The sequence below is a fragment of the Coenobita brevimanus genome, chromosome 1 (assembly GCF_032717465.1).
Source record: "Coenobita brevimanus isolate Jiangsu-jjx chromosome 1, ASM3271746v2, whole genome shotgun sequence".
Taxonomy (NCBI): domain Eukaryota; kingdom Metazoa; phylum Arthropoda; class Malacostraca; order Decapoda; family Coenobitidae; genus Coenobita; species Coenobita brevimanus.
The window spans coordinates 45,737,157-45,757,671 of record NC_136954.1 but is presented as its reverse complement, the minus strand read 5'-3'; the positions used below and the strand labels follow the sequence as shown (position 1 = coordinate 45,757,671).

The 20,515-nt window shown below is 42.0% G+C and overlaps 1 pseudogene; it reads right to left on the bottom strand.

Annotated features, from left to right (window-relative positions):
• Window positions 1-20,515, bottom strand: part of LOC145395838 (glutamate receptor 1-like) — a 378,247-nt pseudogene that overhangs the window by 85,005 nt on the left and 272,727 nt on the right.

Below are 20,515 nucleotides of genomic sequence, written 5' to 3'. Positions count from 1 at the left end.
ATAATGCAAGAAACACACCAACAATACCAAGATAATGCAAGAAACAACCAAACAATACCAAGATAATGCAAGAAACACACCAACAATACCAAGATAATGCAAGAAACACAACAACAATACCAAGATAATGCAAGAAACACAACAACAATACCAAGATAATGCAAGAAACACACCAACAACAATACCAAGACAATGCAAGAAACACACAATAATAATACCAAGATAATGCAAGAAACAAAAACAACAGTACCAAAATAATGCAGGAAACACACCAACAATACCAAGATAATGCAAGAAACACACCAACAATACCAAGATAATGCAAGAAACACACCAACAATACCAAGATAATGCAAGAAACACACCAACAATACCAAGATAATGCAAGAAACACTTAACAATAGTACCAAGATAACGCAAGAAGCACACATCAACAGTACCAATATAACGCAAGAAGCAAACATCAACAATACCAAGATAATGCATGAAACACACCAACAATTACAATACCAAGATAATGCATGAAACACACCAACAATTACAATACCAAGATAATGCATGAAACACACCAACAATTACAATGCCAAGATAATGCAAGAAACACACCAACAATTACAATACCAAGAATAATGCATGAAACACACCAACAATTACAATACCAAGATAATGCATGAAACACACCAACAATTACAATACCAAGATAATGCAAGAAACACACCAACAATTACAATACCAAGAATAATGCATGAAACACACCAACAATTACAATACCAAGAATACTGCATGAAACACACCAACAATTACAATACCAAGATAATGCAAGAAACACACCAACAATTACAATACCAAGATAATGCATGAAACACACCAACAATTACAATGCCAAGATAATGCATGAAACACACCAACAATTACAATACCACGATAATGCAAGAAACACACCAACAATTACAATACCAAGATAATGCAAGAAACACACCAACAATTACAATGCCAAGATAATGCAAGAAACACACAACACTCAGTACGGGTAACGAAATTATTTTCTGGTTTGTTTTCACGTAATGGTACTGGTCCACTCTCCCAAATCACATACCAAGTCGTGGCTGCGTGTAAGTTCGATGAATTTTAGCTATGGGGTACCAATGATTCTTCTCAGTTACAAGTCAAACTGACCCTCCAGTCTGAATATACATGGCATTAACTGAACTAAAAACGATTATTATTCTTCGTCATAATAAATTCAAAGAAGTGCCATAACATAGTATACAAATTTTCCGTTTGATAGTCTGCTTCACGGGGCAAAGTCAACGCAAACAGTTCTGACTTAATCTGAGTCATAGTTGGTGGAAAGGATATGAGCTAGGCAAGGATGAAGCAATTAGATTTCTAAAGTAATCTGTCGAAGGTCAAGGTTACAGGACAGAGTAAAATATTCGACATTTAAGACCAGTTGAATATGGCACAGTATATATTCATTCACCAACAATTACAATACCAAGAATAATGCATGAAACACACCAACAATTACAATACCAAGAATACTGCATGAAACACACCAACAATTACAATACCAAGTGATTACAATCCCAGTGATGCTTCTTATTAAATTCTTAATTTTACTGCTCTTGCTATTTTTATGATTTCCAATTGTATTTCCAAGGGCTAGAGAGAGACAGAGAGAATAGAAACCCTTGTAGGGTATGTGACAAAGTGAGACACCTATCTCTCTCTCTCTCTCTCTCTCTCTCTCTCTCTCTCTCTCTCTCTCTCTCTCTCTCTCTCTCTCAGTGAGAGAACAGAAACCCTTGTAGGGTAGGTGACAAAGTAAGACTCTCTCTCTCTCTCTCTCTCTCTCTCTCTCTCTCTCTCTCTCTCTCTCTCTCTCTCTCTCTCTCTCGTTAACACAGTAATGTGCGTTTAACAGTGCACCACCACCCCCATGCCTCACCTCACCCTGCCGCTGTCTGTGTCATATTCCCATAAACCTGCTGCACACCTCATCCGCTAAGCACCCTACCACCGCTGCCATACCAATGCCGTCCCTCGCTTACACAGGGATATTATTGTACGCACAGCCTCCCCATGGACTCACAACACTTCTGTCAGGATGCAGTGCCACTCCTTCGGTGAGAGAAACCTTCCTTGACTGAAAACTGACGTCTCGAGGTTAAGGTACGGTCAGCATCAAAAGTCCTGTCACTTCTCCTGCTTCTTTTTTCCACGGTCTGTGAAAATTTGTGTAGTGAATCCGTAGCAATTGACACAGATGACACTGATCAGTGGCCAAATAAAATGATCAGTGTCAGTTACTGTGGGTTCATCTCACTGTTTTTTAAAGCAGGTGGAGAGAAAACTAAGAGGCGACAGAATTTTTGATGCCGACTTCTTTACCCTGTCCCCCTAAATCACTTACAAAGAAAAACAAACAGCAGCACACTTGCTGGTCTTCTCGAGGGTATTTGTTACAGGGAAGGTTTGTAACTAACAAAACTATTTTATGAGTTAAAGACAAAGACAGAATAGCAGGATATCAAGCCGTGTCTTTTCTGCCAATGAGCTACGCGAAAATCTGTGCTACATGAAGGCAAATGAACTATGGCTATGAACTAATATTCCACTTTCACTCTTTTTACCCTAACTTAACCTAAAACTGCCATCTCTCCACCTTGAATGCTGAGCTGTAACAACAGATTAACACTAGAATATGACGCCAGTCAGGAAGCAGTGCTGTGGAGAGGATGCAGAACTTCAGCAATATCTTTTTCTGCCATTCAAATAAGCCGCAACAGGACGAAAACCTGGCATGTTATGGTAAAAAAGGGTATAGTGCAACAGTTACCCTCTTTAGCGCCATAACATGTCCACAGTGCCACCATAACACATTACACACCTCCCTCAATTGTCTGGCATCGTCTTTTATTCGTTCTTGACACCTTACCCCAGGCACACCCTGACACCCTAATATTCCATACTACAACATAATTCTACACCCTGACACCCTAGTATTCCATACTACAACATATAATTCTACACCCTGACACCCTAATATTCCATACTACAACATAATGTTACATCCAAACACCCTTATATTCCACGCTGACAACCGAATTCCACATTTGACACCCTAATATTCCACACTGACAACTTTATTTTACACCCTGACACATTAATTTTCCACAATGACAACCCAATTCTGGACCCTGACACCCTAAATATTCCACACTGACAACCTAGCTGCATACCCTGACACCATATCCATCCTTCTTAACACTCTAATATCCCACCCTGAAACTTATTCCTACAATCTTCCACAGACATTCCCACACTATCACTGAAGAAACACCTACCTGCCCGCTTCACGCGCAAAGCAAAACAACACCCCGATCGGAACACACTACTACATGCCACCCCTCCTGTCGTTCACCCACCAGGGGTATCCTTAAACAGAGCTGGTCGAGTTCCCCTGGCTAGGCTTAGAGCAGGACATCACCCAGCCCTCCTCAGATACCAGTTTAGATTTGGGTTGGGTATAATCACAGACATGTGCCTCGTTTGTACACTAAACCCACACAACGTAACACACATAATGAAGCACTGCACAGCACATGCCACACTAAAACACAGACACAATATCAGCTGTGTACGGAACCTATAGGACAACTTTATAGGGGCGGTTGCTTACCTGTGGTCGACGGGTACGGTTGGTCAGGAGGTCCAGGGTTAAGCAACAAGAACAATAATAACAACAACAACAACAGCCTCTGGGCACCATAATACTCCACCCTAGAGAATTATTTTTCTTCTCTAGCACTCTAACATCTCTACAGTACATATCTAACTCCTCACCCACCTTCCTCAAGTCCCTGGTGATTTTTTGTTATTCACTCCTGACATCCTTCCTGCAAGTCCATCCTAACACCATACTATTCCACAGACACCCTAATTCTACATCCTGACACCCTAACCACCATTCTAGACACTGATACTCCACTCTGGCACCCAAATACCCCACCCTGGCACCCCAATACTCCACCCTCACACCCTAATACCCCACCCTGGCACCCTAATACCCCACCCTGGCACCCTAATACCCCACCCTGGCACCCCAATACTCCACCCTCACACCCTAATACCCCACTCTAACAGCCTAATACCCCATTCTAACAGCCTAATACTCCACCCTCACACTTTAATACCCCACCCTGACACCCAAATACCCCACCCTGACACCTACTCCTGGACCCACCTTCCTCAATTGCCTGGTGATCTTCTCGCCGTGCTCCCAGACGCTCTGATCAGCGTCATTACTGTGGCAGCTGATGATCCGCGGCGCCCCCAGCCCAGGAGACTCACCAAACACGTCCACTTTCTTGTGCTTTAGTCTGGTCAGCGCCTCAGCAACCACCCTCACCGCGTCGTAGATCAGTGCTGACTGGGCCTGGGGAAGAGAGAATAGGCTGATTTAAGTGCTGATGCTGAGGAAGAAAAATTTTAAGAAAGGAGGAGGAGGGGGGGAGGAGGAGGAGGAGGAGGAGGAGGAGGAGGAGGAGGAGGTGGAGGAGGAGGAGGAGGGACGCAATTCTTACCATCAGGCATTAATGTCGACTGAGCATGTGGAAGAGGAGACAGGTTCAGTGCTGTTAGTGGGTGGCTGAAGCGAGAGAAGAATTAAAAGGAAAATAGACGACTATCTTTTCCCGCTAAAATCATACCCTCCCTTGGAAGACGACCAGCAGCAGTCTAATGAAAATCAAGGTCCCTGACTGCAGGATATAAGGAGGGGAATTAATGCACTGTCGATTTTGAGCTGCAATCTACTGTCGTTTGAAGATATGTGCAGGCGTTGGAAAGAGGATGGCGAATTTCTGAAAGTAATACACGAAGGTAAAATAATATAAGACGTTGAAGATACACGAAAAACGCTGAAAATATTGTACCAGGGCGTTGAAAATAGTATATGAATTGTTGAAACTAATGAACAACAATGCTGAATATACAAGGGAATGGCGCTGAGAATAACACAAAAGGCGCTGAAAATAACACAGAAGGCGTTGAAAATAACACACAAGGGGTTGAAAACAGAATACAAAGGAGCCAAACGCAATGTACTGTCCGCAGGATGTGAAATTACTATAATGAGGTGGGGATACAATAAGGGTTTTACCCACGGTTATTATGAGTGGGGGAATATGGGAGACTGCCCCTCATTATGATGCATTTACTACACTACACTACACTACACTACACTACACAACACTACACTTCACTACACTGCGCTACACTACACTACACTACACAACACTACACTACACAACACTACACTTCACTATACTACACATCACTATGCTACACATCACTATGCTACGCATCACTATGATACACATCACTAAGCTGAGCTACAGTATGCTACGCTACACTACACACTGCACACCACACACACACACACACACACACACACACACACACACACACACACACACACACACACACAAACAAACAAACAAACACACACACACACACACACACACACACACACACACACACACACACACACACACACAAATTCTGTTTGACACTGGACATTAACATATTTTTCTACCTCCTTGAATTTAATAAACATAAAGCTAGATAAACTGGCATGGAATTAGCATATTTCTGGCTTTTATGAACAGCCTAATATTGCAACATGAAATTGTGAAAACGACCAAGTGAAAATACCTTAATACATTTAATCAAACAGACATTTATATTTTTTGGCAGTATGACAGGCTATATTTTTTCCTCACCTATTAAACGTGGCAACTGTATTAGAACTGAACGAAGGAGTATTAGTACCCACAATAACCTATGGGCGCGAGGCTGGTGACAGGAAAATGAAAAGTCAAGAGTTACAGCGGTGGAGATGGGAGTCTTGGGAAACGTGTGTGTGTGGAGAATGGAGAGGATGGGAAGTAGTGTGATTCGACTTTAGGTGCCATCTCATAGCACTAAAGTGGTAAAGGAGGGCTATATCCAACCCCTCCAATTCGAAAACACATTCTCTCTCTCTCTCTCTCTCTCTCTCTCTCTCTCTCTCTCTCTCTCTCTCTCTCTTAGGAAGCAAATTCAATCGTCCGTCAGTACCAACAACAAAACAGTCGGGAAGGAATAATAACAAAAAATATCCTCGCACTGAACTGGTTAACTGCCATCATTTCCACCGTGCCACCAGCTTTTCCTCTACAAATTTCCACCACCTGACACCACCAGCAGGTCACTCTACAAGCTGGCCAAACTTGTCATGCAGTTTCGTCACGGTGGGGCAGAGAGGAGGTCTGGGCGAGACGACACAAGGTTTACTGCAGAGGAATTTGTATAGTTCACCAAAGCAAGCCAGTAGGAGCGTTGTGTGTGTGTGTGTGTGTGTGTGTGTGTGTGAGAGAGAGAGAGAGAGAGAGAGAGAGAGAGAGAGAGAGAGAGAGAGAGAGAGAGGGAGGGAGTTAATCTCTAGTCGTTAGCTAGAATATATTATTAAAACTGTCGCTGACCAGAAGAGGTTTAACTTTTTCGCCAATATTACCATTTAAAATACAAGAAGCGGTGCCAAGGCACAGCAAACCAATCCACGGCCGTCATTTTAGCGCTGACGTATGAACATATCAGGATATCTACTAAAAGATGTTACATATCAAATTTGGAGTAAATCGGGTGAATATTGATGATTTTGTGCCCATTTGAAATTTTAGGCCCGACTCACCTGACACTGGCCTTCTTACCGCTAACTAGGGGGTGGCGCCCCTGATGTAATGAGGCATGTTATACTGTAGGATGCATTTTCGAAAGATGCACCTATAGGCTTTGGTTTTATGTTGATATGACGAATTTGAATGGAGTTATGGCGAAAATTTTTTTTTTTTTTTTTACATTTCTTTGGGCCTACAGCCTGGGCCTTGGCCCAATTTAGCTCAAAATTTGATCAGGTGATCAGAAGGGCACAGCCCATCACCCCTGTAAGTTAAGTCAAAATCGCATCAGTAGTTTTCGCGTAAAGTTCTTAACAGACAGACAGACAAACATACAAACAAACAAACAAACAAACACACACACACACACACACACACACACACACACACACACACACACACACACACACACACGCAAACAAACCAAATGAAAACAATACCCGTCTCCCAGCCCCTCCGGGGCGGAGACGGGTAATAATCAATACCAAACTGCACTGGGGAAAAAAATAATCTAAAAGTGTTTCTTCATATTTTTCTTTCACGTACAATGCACAGATGTACCACAGAAAATACAGAGGCCAGTGTTTTTTACCACAACACAGCCACACTATTTTCACACCTCCACTTTTACTCTCTCTCTCTCTCTCTCTCTCTCTCTCTCTCTCTCTCTCTCTCTCTCTCTCTCTCTCTCTCTCCAAGCCTGAGTGGTACATCCTTCCTGATTTTCACATTTTTGTCACCTCAACCTTCACACCTTTATGTTCGTATTTCACACCTGGCCGAGTTCACTTCATTTTCCATTTCGAAATTTGCAGGAAGGAGGAGCAGTTACCCTCACAGGTAATTTTTTAGGGGCAATTAAATCTATTTCCTGTCACTGTGTGTGTGTGTGTGTGTGTGTGTGTGTGTGTGTGTGTGTGTGTGTGTGTGTGTGTGTGTGTGTGTGTGTGTGTGTGTGAGAGAGAGAGAGAGAGAAATACGCTGCCATGGAAACGGAAGGGAATACCGACATTTAGGTAACAGCAGGGTAATCAAGAAAATCTTAAAATATAATTGTTGAATACAATCGCTTCCTAAAATTAAGAGTGATACACACAAATGATACATATAAACAGCAAAATCCACAATCCCAAAATAATTCGCAGCGTTACCATGGTTACGGGAAACAACAGGGACAAGTAGGCACTACTAGGACAGCAGGAATTATCATAAAATGCAATAAAATAGTATTCTAAAATTAACAGCAGCATAACAAGCCGCCATATCAACAAAACTATCCATGAAAATCTTGTATTGCCACCGCTGAAAAAAAAAAAAGTATAAAAATATAAAACTGACAGCTAGGTAACAACAGGGCAATGAAGAGAGCCGTAAAATATAGTCAAAGGGTAACAAAACGCTCAAACGAGGAGCGATACCCTGACCCAGATAATCCTCTGTGCTGACATGATTACGAAAAGCAATAACGACAGTGAGACAACCAAGAGTATCGTAAAATGTAATCGTAGCATATCCTACCCTATAGTTAAGGCCAACACACAGATCGGGACATAAACGAAAATGCCCACAGTACCTGAGAATTCTGCTTTACTGTCAGTACGAAAACTAATATCGACTCCCGAAAATAAAATCGTGAAATATTATGTACGGAAACTGATATGGTCATAAAAGCAGCAAAACCCACAACGGCAATACCAACAGTCAAGACACTCAAATTTACCGTCAAATATAATCGGCTCCCACAATTAAGAATAACAGTGGGGATGAGGAGACGGGCAAAGCTGAGAATACTACGCCTCTTAACAGGGTTATTGGCCTCTCAGCTGTCTGGGCGTGGCACATTAACCTGGGAATTGCCCCTGTAGCGTAGTGCAACCAGCTAAGACCACGCTAATCCACTGTAATTCTACCCTGATACCCCACCACACCTCCCACTGGCACGCCACCCACACGACTTGCCCGGTGTGTGTTATTTAGGTGTCATGTGCGCCTAGGCCTGGCTGGCATCCTTACACCAATTCCGTGACAACTTTTAACACCTTCCTTTGTTCTTTAAATCTACTTTATATCGACCATGTTTATATTAACATTACTCACAACAATATTAATGTGACAGGAAGATAAGCTAGAACAGCCTCATAATCCTGCGAGAATACAACCCTAGGGCTCGTGTTCTCCCCGGTTAAGGAAGCTCCCTAACACCTCTTCCTCAGCGATTTATTTTTGAACATCGGTAGTTAATATCCTATTGTACGTTATTTTGACCGAGAATGGATATGCTGGAAGGATTTACGTAACAATTGGGCGGTCAGATATAAAGAACAAAACAAATCGAGTAGGAAAACAAATCGCGTCGGAAACAGTGTTAGGGAGCTTCCTCAACCGACGAGAATACAGGCCTCGGTGACTATCGAGTTCGTGGTACCAGTTTCTTCACGATTTATTATGTACATTACGGCTTGATATTCTGCTTCATTTGGCGTCCAGTCTGGGCATATGGTCGTATTCTAGGTGACGTAGGAGGCTTCGTAGCACCTGTTTCTAAGAGATTTATGATGCATATTACACTGATATTGTCTGTTATGGCATTTATATATTCCGGTTCGTGGCATCGAGATAGTCTGCCGTAGGATCGTACAGATGGATAAAAGGCGTCACACGGCCATCGATCTGGGCAAAGGTTCGTGATCTATGTGACACATAAGGGTACGTAACACCCGGAATTTCTATGGTACCCTCTGAAACTGTCTCTGTCTGTCTTTCCTACTGCTTATGATCTCCAGTCTTTCAAACGCAGTGTGTCCAGGCATCTCGAAATGAATGGATCTTGATTTTGGCTGTTATCTTTTTTTTTTCTTTTTCTTCTTGGAGGGAACAATTTTGCATGCTCCTGGCCTTTGGTTCCTTCTTCCTCGCATTAAAAAAATACATCCTTCACTTCCACGCAATCCACATGACATGCTGGGCTACCTGTCTGGGTGGATGGTCGTCTTGTAGGTGACACAGGAGGTTTCGCAGCACTATAATTCTTTTACTTTAACTTGGCCCAGATTTTCGTCCTTTTGCAGCTTATTTCATCCTCAGCTCTACATCCTCACGGTAGTACTTCTTCGTGACTAGCATAATATTCTAGTGCTAATCTACTGATATGGCCAAAATATGGAGGGACGGCAATTTAAGGCCAAGATAAAGTAAACAGAATTTTTTAAGTTGTATGTTATGCCTATTACACCTTGATGCTGTTTTTACGTTATTTCCATTAGCATCTGTTTGGCCTCATGTTCGTAATCTAACGGCCCAATTATTAAATCGGAGTATGTCATTAAGTTTTGGGTGGTTATGTATGGAACACCTGTGTTGTTAGAGGTAATTAACCTTCTTCCCACCTTAATTAGTGCAGATAACAGCCACACTGAATCAAGTATGCTCTATCATCATTAACACCACCACCACCATGATCATCATCACCATTATCACTATCACATCATCATCATCATCATAATCATCATCGCTCCAGAAATTATCACCAGCTCTTGGGGAGGGGGGGGGGAGGACTTGTACCCTTTCGATTCCCAGGCCAGTCAAGGGAACGTAAGAGTAATGTCTTTTGACCCAGCCTGTTCGTCGTTAGAAAAGAAATACAGAACAACTAAAAATTTTACAGATGCGTGATGTTGTATGGGAAATTAGAACGTGTCTCCCTTCATGACCTTGGTATACTCTTGTTTTTAGTTAAAGGCCTTCTTATTCTCTTCTTCTTCTCCTCTTTCTCCTTTTCTTCTTCTTCTCTTCCTCTTGCTCTTCATCCACCCCCACCCTCACCTCAACATCCCTCCCCAAATTCCTCTACTTACATGCGGAGAATCATGCAAATATTTAATTATTTTTGGCCAGCTTACAGGAGACAGAGTATGACAACAAAGCCACACTACAGGTGAGAAAAGAGTAAGTCTCTCTCTCTCTCTCTCTCTCTCTATCTCTATCTATCTATCTATCTATCTATCTCTATCTATCTATCTATCTATCTATCTATCTCTATCTATCTATCTATCTATCTCTTTCAGATCCGCCTTATGAGCTACTGTCTCTTTACCCACTCGGGAATTTGGTAAAACAAAAACTCAAGATGTTATGACCGTTCCCAAACCCAATATCTGGAAGAGGAGGAGGAGGAGGAGGAGGAGGAGGAGGAGGAGGAGGAGGAGGATTACACAGGATTACACAGGAAAGCAAACAGCAACAGACCTTATGGTCCTTTCGAGGCTGCTTGTTAGAGAAGACTATGACTACAAGATCTAACTCTACATGCTGAAGGATAAGGATAGTAAAGCAAGAAGGCTCCCCCCACCACCAAACCCTCCAGAAAAAAGTGAGAAAAACCACCATGCAGCATGGAAAAACTGACATGGAAATTTACTGAGCCTTGGGGAATGCCACTGATCACATTACGCCATTTGGATTCCTTTCCGTTTATCACAACTCGCTGTTTTCGGTCTGAAAGCCAGTCTTGTAACCATTTCTGCGTATTTCCTTTTATTCCATGTGCTTCTATTTTGCTCATGAGACGCTTGTGAGGGACAGTGTCAAATGCTTTCTGAAAGTCGAGGTAAATTATATCTATTGCTCTTGGATCATCGTATGATTTGTAAACATCATGGAAGAAGTCCAGTAAGTTAGTTAAGCATGAACGACGATGTCTGAATCCATGCTGCGAGTCTTTAATTATATTATTTTCTAGATAATTAACGATTTTATCTCTTATGATTTTTTCCATTAACTTGCACACTATTGATGTTAAGCTGATTGGTCTGTAATTTCCTGGGTGCGACTCATTTCCTTTTTTGAAAATAGGTGTTACATTTGCTAGTTTCCATTCGCATGGAACTTTCCCAGTACTTAACGATTTATTGAATAAGACAGAAAGTGGCAGCAGTAACTCATTTTTTGCTTCTTTGAGAATTCTCGGTGATATTTTATCGGGGCCAGGGATTTTGTTTATGTTCGTACTATTTATGGCTGAAAGGATATCGTTATTATGGATAGCACAGTTACTACGGACTGTGCTATTTGCTTGGTTTGTGGGTAACTGTAGGTTTCTGGTGGTGTTTTCAACTGTAAAAACAGACGCAAAGTAATCGTTAAGAATATTTGCCATTTCGACCTCAATTTCTGTGTGTTTGCCACTGTTCGTTTCTAGAGGACCTATTGATGTAGTCATAACCTTTTTCTTTCTAATGTAACTGTAAAATTCTTTAGGATTTGATTTGCATATATTAGCAATGTGGATCTCCAGTGCTCTTTTGCTTTGTTTAATTAGTCTTTCTGATATGCGGCGTAGATTTTCGTACTGTAATTTATCATCATTATTTTGCGTAGTTTTATATTTATGCTACGCCTGTTTTTTGGCTATTAAGTTACTTTTAATTTCACTGGACCACCACTTTGGTTTACTATTACAACCTGGACGCTTGTAACGTAGTGGCACAGATGACTTTACCGCTTTGTTAATTTTTTTGGTGAATATTTCCCATGCTTGGTTTATGTCATTGGTTTCAGACATTTGATTCCAATTCGCAGTTGCAAGGAGGAGGAGCAGGAGGAGGAGGAGGAGGAGGAGGAGCAGGAGGAGCAGGAGCAGGAGGAGGAGCAGGAGCAGGAGGAGGAGTAGGAGGAGGAGGAGCAGGAGGAGGAGGAGGAGCAGGAGCAGGAGAAGGAGGAGCAGGAGCAGGAGAAGGAGGAGCAGGAGCAGGAGCAGGAGGAGGAGCAGGAGCAGGAGCAGGAGCAGGAGGAGGAGCAGGAGCAGGAGCAGGAGCAGGAGCAGGAGGAGAAGGTAATGAAAAAGGAAGACATGGAGGGAAGACCGAGGAAGTGACGACAGAAGTGGAAGGAATGGAAAAATAAGCTTGAGAGATGAAAGGAAGAAGAAGGGAGGTGGAGGGAAGGAAGGAAAGCGGGAGAAAAGAAGGACAAGTGGAGACGTGGCTGAAGATTGGGGAAAAATTATTTGAAAACCGTGAGGAAAAGGAAGGAGGGTGTCTGAGTCAAGAAATATATCAGGCTAAGTTTTGTGTGTGGGACGGTGAGATATAAGGGATTAATTTTGACTTTTAGTTTAAGAAGTTGTGGACCAAGGCAGAGAACAAGACAGAATAAATGATGATGGAGATGCCTGAAACAGAGGAAATTATACGGTACAGGTGTCTGATGCATAGGAAATGGTGATATAGTATAACGGTGCCCGGTACAGAGGAAATGAGGTTGCTAGTAAGGTGTTTGATAGAGGAAATGATGATACAAAATAAAGGTGCTTGACGCAGAGGAAATGATGCAGTATACGGGTTTGATAGAGGAAATAATACCGTACAATATAAGGTGCTTGATACAAAGGACATAATGATACACAATACAGGTGCTTGATACAGAGAAAAATGATGATACGGTATAGAAGTACTTCAGAATTTAACTTACTCGAAGATGCTGCTGCATGTTATTCTGGCTACCGTCAATTTTTTTCTGGTCAGGGAACCCACTGCCTTCCAAATGGTTAACGCTCTGTTTATTCTAACCTGATCTGCCATTTCAATCCATCTCCACTGAAGAGCTGCAACAATTTATGATCAACAGAATACAATGCTAGTAAGGAAGACGTGCTATGGACAGCATGCAGAGCTGTAGCATCGTCTTTTTGAACCACTGTGCTACATGAAATAGATTGCAAAAGGACGAAAATCTGGGCCAAGTTTAGGTGAAAAGGCTACAGAGACCACGAGACGCCACATCTATGCTGAATATAGTCGTCCGTTTGAAGCAAGACATATTAGTCATCTAGGAATCTGGTAGGGATGAAGTGGATTTGGAGCAAAGTTGTATACGTAAAAAATAAACTGAGTGACAGACGGACGGACGAGAGAGAGAGAGAGAGAGAGAGAGAGAGAGTCCATGTAAAATGAGTAGTGAAGGGGAATACAGAAGGAGCCCATAATGAGGATGGAGGTAGAGGAGAGGTGAAGATGAGGAAGGGGCGTGGTGAACGAGTACTAGAACACCTTAATTAGAATCTGAAGTGCTTGACAAGAACGGTAATAAGACAAGGCTAGACAAGTGTGTCATTACAGAGGCAGGAAAACGATATGGGCACAGGAGGAAGAGGAGGAGGAGGAGGAGGTCTTAGAAGGGTGAGAAGAAATTTAATATTAAATTCTATTCGCTCCTCCTCTCTTCTTTTCTCTCTGTGTGAGCTGGAGGAGTTCTTAAAGGGGACCAGAGGTATTTATGTAATTCTCTCTCTCTCTCTCTCTCTCTCTCTCTCTCTCTCTCTCTCTCTCTCTCTCTCTCTCTCTCTCGACAAATCCGTGTGACTTCTGAGGCAGAGGTTCACAGATCTCAACTCAAAGACATACTTAGCTGTGTGTGTGTGTGTGTGTGTGTGTGTGTGTGTGTGTGTGTGTGTGTGTGTGTGTGTGTGTGTGTGTGTGTGTGCCACCCACAGTTCCAGAAGCAGAAAACTTTGCCGACCTATTATCCTACATTGGACACTTGTTGTGTACCTTGGTACTAAAATGTAACCTACTCATGTAAGTGAATCCGTAGATTTATCTCCCAGAGGGATGGACCAATTACCACTTAGATCCGTCACGTAAATAAAACTTAACCAATAAACATATTACTTTTTGGCTTTATAATACAGAGCCGTAAATCGTTTTGTTGGAACAGTACATGCCCTTCATTTTTCAGAGACTCTCTGGCGAGGGTCTCACTTCCCCAGAAAGCAATATTATTAATATGGGTACAATTCTTCCGTAAGCTACAGTAGTTTATCTGGAGACATTCAATTTTCTCTTCCGCATACACCCTTCCATCTCACAAAAATAAATACATCAATTCCCTTCACCGCCGGCACAAGGACTGAAAATTATCTAGTAATTACAGACTTCTTCATTTTGGATTATTGTACAGTAGGCATCGAAAGTCCTGCCGCCTTTCCAGCTTCTCTCTCTAAGCACTTTCATAATCAGAACCCGCAGCAACAGACACCGTTTGCTGCAGGTCCACCACACTGATTTTCTAGGTTTGCGGAGAGAGTGGTAAGGGAGGCGACAGGACTTCTGATGTTGACTCTACATCCCCGTGTTTACTGTATATGTTATCAATTATAATCAAGCTCACCGATAGTCAAAGTATAACAGAGTCAAGAGCCATAGTGTCACCTTAAACTCTCCTGCGTTGTAACCATGGTCCGCTGTTCAGTGTTAAGGTGGTCATTCCAAGGATGTTTGAACACACGAACAGCAGTTGGCAATGACACTCGTGCAGTCTAGAATCGCTTCGAACCATCAATATGTCACAGGTGTGTAAGGCCACGACTACTTTTCAGACTGCGGTACCGATAAAGGTGATAAGTAACTATAGCTCTGGACTGCATAAATATTCCTTTTTTCATTCTAACCTCTCCTAAAATTGTCATCCCTCCATCTTGCATGCTGAGCTGTAACAATGCATTACACCTGAATGCGAATCTAGTCACGAAGAAGTACTACAAAAAGAATGTAAAGCCACTGAGCCTTGTTTTCAGTCACAAAGCTACGAGAAATAGGCTGCAAAAGGACGACAATCTGAGCCAGGTTAAAGTACAAACGGTATAACCCTAGAACAGCCAAGATAACTTACCATACACTTTTTATTCTAACTTGACCTAAAATTGACGTCTCTCTGTCTTGAATGCTGAACTGTAATAACAGATAAACACTAGAATATGATGCCAGTCAAGAAGAAGCGCTATAAAAAGGATGCAGAACCGAAGTACTGTCCTTTCTGCCGTCGAGCTACGTGAAACCTCAAAAGGACGAAAATCTGGGCCAAGTGAACGTGAAAGTACTATAGTAAATAATAAACAAACGGGAAATTTTGCCAGCAGATGATAAACTGGTGCCAAAACACCTCACACGCCAAAAAATACAATACTTTTAAGCAGTACTTACCGACATGCATCTGTCTCATTCAGTCAATTGTAAAAGAAAATAAATAAAAAAATCTACCCGGCCCTCCAATAATGATAATATATTCCAAACTAGAGGGGCACTCAGTGGAGCGCATCTCTCCGACAAGGGCAACGTAATTTCCAACCAGCTCTTCATAATGGGTTACATTTTCTCATCACTGATTAGGTTTTAGCAAAAAAAATGTTTTATGGATCCAGAATTTGTACTATGATCCGGGGTCCCAAAAGTTAACTGATTACTCCCTGGGACATGGACCCACCAAATTTGGTCCAAATCTTTCTTTTAGTTTTTGAGTAATCTTGCTAACAGACAAACAAACTAAAAAACATCGGTATCAAAAGTTAATCGATTGTTCCCTGTGACATGGGCTATCTACCCAACAAAATTGGCCCAAATCTCTCTTTTAGTTTTTTAGTAATCCTGCTAACAAACAAACAAACAGATGAAAACAAACTCTCCTTGTCGGAGTGAATTAGTGCATACTGTTACGAACCAATATTTGAAAATCCCAAAGCAGTTCCTAAGAAATCCTTTTTACCTCCCCCACCCCCCAAAAAAGCAAAATGATCATGTTAACCTACCACGCTTCTCAATAATAATAATAATAATAATAATAATAATAATAATAATAATAATAATAATAATAATAACCGGGTACTCACCGAGATATAGCCGTGGCCAGCGCCCGGGAATAATAATAATAATAATAATAATAATAATAATAATAATAATAATAATAATAATAATAATAATAACCGGGTACTCACCGAGATATAGCCGTGGCCAGCGCCCGGGAACAGCTTTGGATCCAGTGTAGACCATGTCCTGAGGAAGTCCCTGACGAAGCTGACGTGTCCAGCTATACTGGAATAATAATGACGGCACCGTATTCCTTCACGTCACGCTCCCACCTCTCGTCCATCACCTGAGTGGATGGTTATACGTGTGAGCGCAAGAGGGATGGTGAGGGAAAATGAAGCACATGAATTAAAGTGAGAGATACATGCCAAGGCCATTAGTGGGGTGAAGGAAATGATAAGAGAGAGAGAGAGAGAGAGAGAGAGAGAGAGAGAGAGACGAAAAATTATTTAACAGCGAATGAGAGAGATACTGGACAAAGAGGGAATTGCTGAGAACTGTGAGAGTGTGAAAGAGAGAGAGAGAAACAAAGAAAGAGAGAGAGGGAGGATAGAACGAGCAATGGAGGAGGGGATAAAGAGAAAGAGAGGAGAGGAGAAACAGGAAGAGAGGAGGGGACACACAGAGAGACAGAGAGAGAGACAGAGAACGATGACATGGAAAGCGAGAGGCAGAAACGAAAAACAAGGATGGAGGAAACAGGATATTCGAGAGAGAGAGAGAGAGAGAGAGAGAGAGAGAGAGAGAGAGAGAGAGAGAGAGAGAGAGATGGAAAGCGAGAGGCAGAAACGAAAAACTAGGATGGAGGAAACAGTATATTCGAGAGAGAGAGAGAGAGAGAGAGAGAGAGAGAGAGAGAGAGAGAGAAATGAATACAGAAAGTACAGAAAACAGCGAATGATACGAAAGAGGGGAGTCGGCTGCAAAGTAATACAAAATAATAGTGGGAGAGGGTGTATGGAAGAAGGGAGAGGGAGAGAGAATATACAGGATGATTAGAGAAAGTTAGAGAGAGGAAAGGAGAGGAGTACAATGGGATGAAAAGGTGTTCAAAGGAATACAAGAAGTGAAGAGAGGAGGTATGAGGCTATGAATGTACAAGTGAATACAAAGGGAGATTACGGGGAGCGGAGGTGAAACAATGAAAAGGAGCTGAAAATGTAGTGAGAGGGGGACTGATAGGAGAGGAATACGAAGAAGTACAAAGGAAGGGTAAAGGGGGGGGGGAGAAATGGTGCAAAGGAATACAAAGAAGACAGACGGAGAGCAGAGTAAGATGAGATGGTGCATTACAAGAGGAGTACAAACGAGTACAAAATAAATTCAGAAAAAGGAAGAAGGAGAGAAAGAAACAATTTAAAAATGTACAACGAGCAGTGAGAGGCAAGATGAGCGAGGGAATGAGGAGAAAGGAAGACAAAGGAGTACAAATGGATAAGAGGAAGGGGAAGAGGAAAAGTACAAAAGAATACAAAGAACGAGATGGAGTGAAGGGTGAGGAGACATGGGATATACGGTAACGATCAGTACAAAGGAAAGTGAAAGACGAGAGAGAGAGAGAGAGAGAGAGAGAGAGAGAGTTACGATGAAGAGCCGACTAATGGTAAATGATGATATAAAAAGAGGATTAACAGAGAGAGAGAGAGAGAGAGAGAGAGAGAGAGAGAGAGAGAGTTACGATGAAAAGCCGACTAATGGTTAATGATGATATAAAAAGAGGATTAACAGAGAGAGAGAGAGAGAGAATTAACCAAATTTAAAAAAGGCATGGACTGGGGAAAAAACAATATAAGAAAAAGATGAGAAAAATGCCTGGCAATGAAGAAAAGAAAGGTAATAAAATGAAAGATATAGAGGACAAAAATGAGAAAAGACAAAGATAAGAATGATGAATTGATAAAAGGACAACGCAAAACAATGAGGAAGAGAGAGAGACAGCACGAGACTATGGGAGAGAAAAGAAAGAAAGGAGAAAGAGGACAACCAGGAAAACAGAAGAAGAGAAAGAGGACGAGGATCAGAATGAGGAGGACAAAGAGAACACGAGACATGAAATAACAATACAATGATGACGAAGACGGTAACGACGACGACGACGACGACGACGACGAGGAGGAGGAGGAGGAAACGTGAAAGTGAGAAAGTTAAATGGAGGCGCGAGAGGATTAAAGATGTAGAGACTATTATTGCAGACATCAGAAGGAAGCCTCTCTCTCTCTCTCTCTCTAAATCCATCTCCCCCCCCAAAAAAAAAAAAAAATGAAAGACAAACTAATTATAGGCAATTACTTAAATAAACATCGCTCTCCTAATTAAAACTAGAGGTCATTGAGTGCAACGGACGCACATATGGAGGGACAGACAGATGGAGGAACGTATAGATGAAGGGACGGACAGAGGGAGGGACGGACAGATGGATGGATAGATGGAGGGACGGACAGAGGGATGGATAGATGGAAGGACGGACAGAGGGATGGATAGATGGAAGGACGGACAGAGGGATGGATAGATGGAAGGACGGACAGAGGGATGGATAGATGGAGGAACGGACTGAGGGATGGATAGATGTGCAGACGGACAGATGTAACAGACAGATGTAACAGTTGGACGGACAGACGAAGGGACGGACAGAGGGACACAGGAATCCACATACAGACAGACACCCCTCACTCTATCTCTGTTGTGTCAATTATTTATTTGGGTTGTCCATCTGCTTTCTGTTCTACAATGGACGTGACCTGGCTCTGTCCATTTTTGCTTTAAAGCCGGAGTTAATTATATCATCTATTTTACGAGGTGCTACCCAAAAGTTCCTAAAATTTGAATAAAGAAGGAAAAAAACTTTGGTCAACTTCTAATCACCACTCCCCCCTTCAAAGTATTATCCTTGGGCGTTCAGACATAGATCCCGGTGTTTCTACCATGATCAGAATGCATTCCAGAAGTCCTTGAGCATCAGCTTGTTCAGCATTGCCTGCGATTTTCACGTGGTTCTCCTCAATGGTGTCAAATCTTAGTCCTTTCAGATGGATTTTCATTTTCAGAATGAGGAAAACATCACAGGAGGCCAAAGCTGGTGAATACGGAGGGCGGGGAGAACTCGCCTTTTTTTTTTTTTTTTTTTTTTTTTAATGCCAAAAACTGATGAACAACACGGCCTGTCTGCATGAGTGCATTGTCATGGTGAAACACCCATCTGATTGTACACCACTTGTCAGGATGTTTTTTAACTCACATCGCCTGACAAAATGTGCTGGCAAGTTCCATAAGATTGGCTAATAATATCACAAACATCATGGATTGTCCTTCTGCCATCTTCGAGGATGGTTGCACTAACTCTAGCCACACTGTCAGGAGCTGGACTGGTAGAAGGGCGACCAAAACGTGCACAGCCATCTGTTAATGTTTGTCCATTTTTAAAAAGCCTAAACCAGTCATAGGTTTGTGTAACCCCCAAAGCATTGTCATCAAATGTTTGTTTTACCATTTTATGGGTTTCTGTCATGCTATTCCCGAGTTTCACACAAAACTTGATGCACACACGTTGCTCTTTCACATCCTCCATTTTCTAGTTCACAAAATTTGCAAACTAACCCAAACACAATGATAAAAGCACATAAACATTCAGTAAATGCATCCACCCTGCATAATGCCACTTAACACAGAAACAAAGGGTGCATGCACCGCCACCCAGCATCCACACACCGTATGACAAGCAGTTTCTGCCGTTTTAAAATTTTGGAAACTTCTGCGCAGTACCCCGTAGTCTGCTATCTTATCCAAAAAGTTCTCTTTCTGAGTCTCCAAGTGGCATCTAACAACCCATTACATTTCATTTAAGCACTCAAATTTATATACCTGGGATTAAATAAAAGGCAAAATATAATTTTTCTACTGAATTTACCACTCTTTTTACTGCATTGCTGGTGCGTGACTCTGGGAAGGAAAAAACACTTATGAATGCTCCTTTAAATACTCGTAAACCCTTATCTTCCTCTGAAGGCGAAGGGAAGGATAAATAAATAAATAAGTAAACAAACATGGCACTAGTCTGAAAGTGGTTAGCAGTTTTCTACTAGCCGAAGAGGGAAGACTGTGAGATTCAAATACAGTCTGAGCAATGTTAGCTTGTTGTAGATGGCGTCAAGAGGA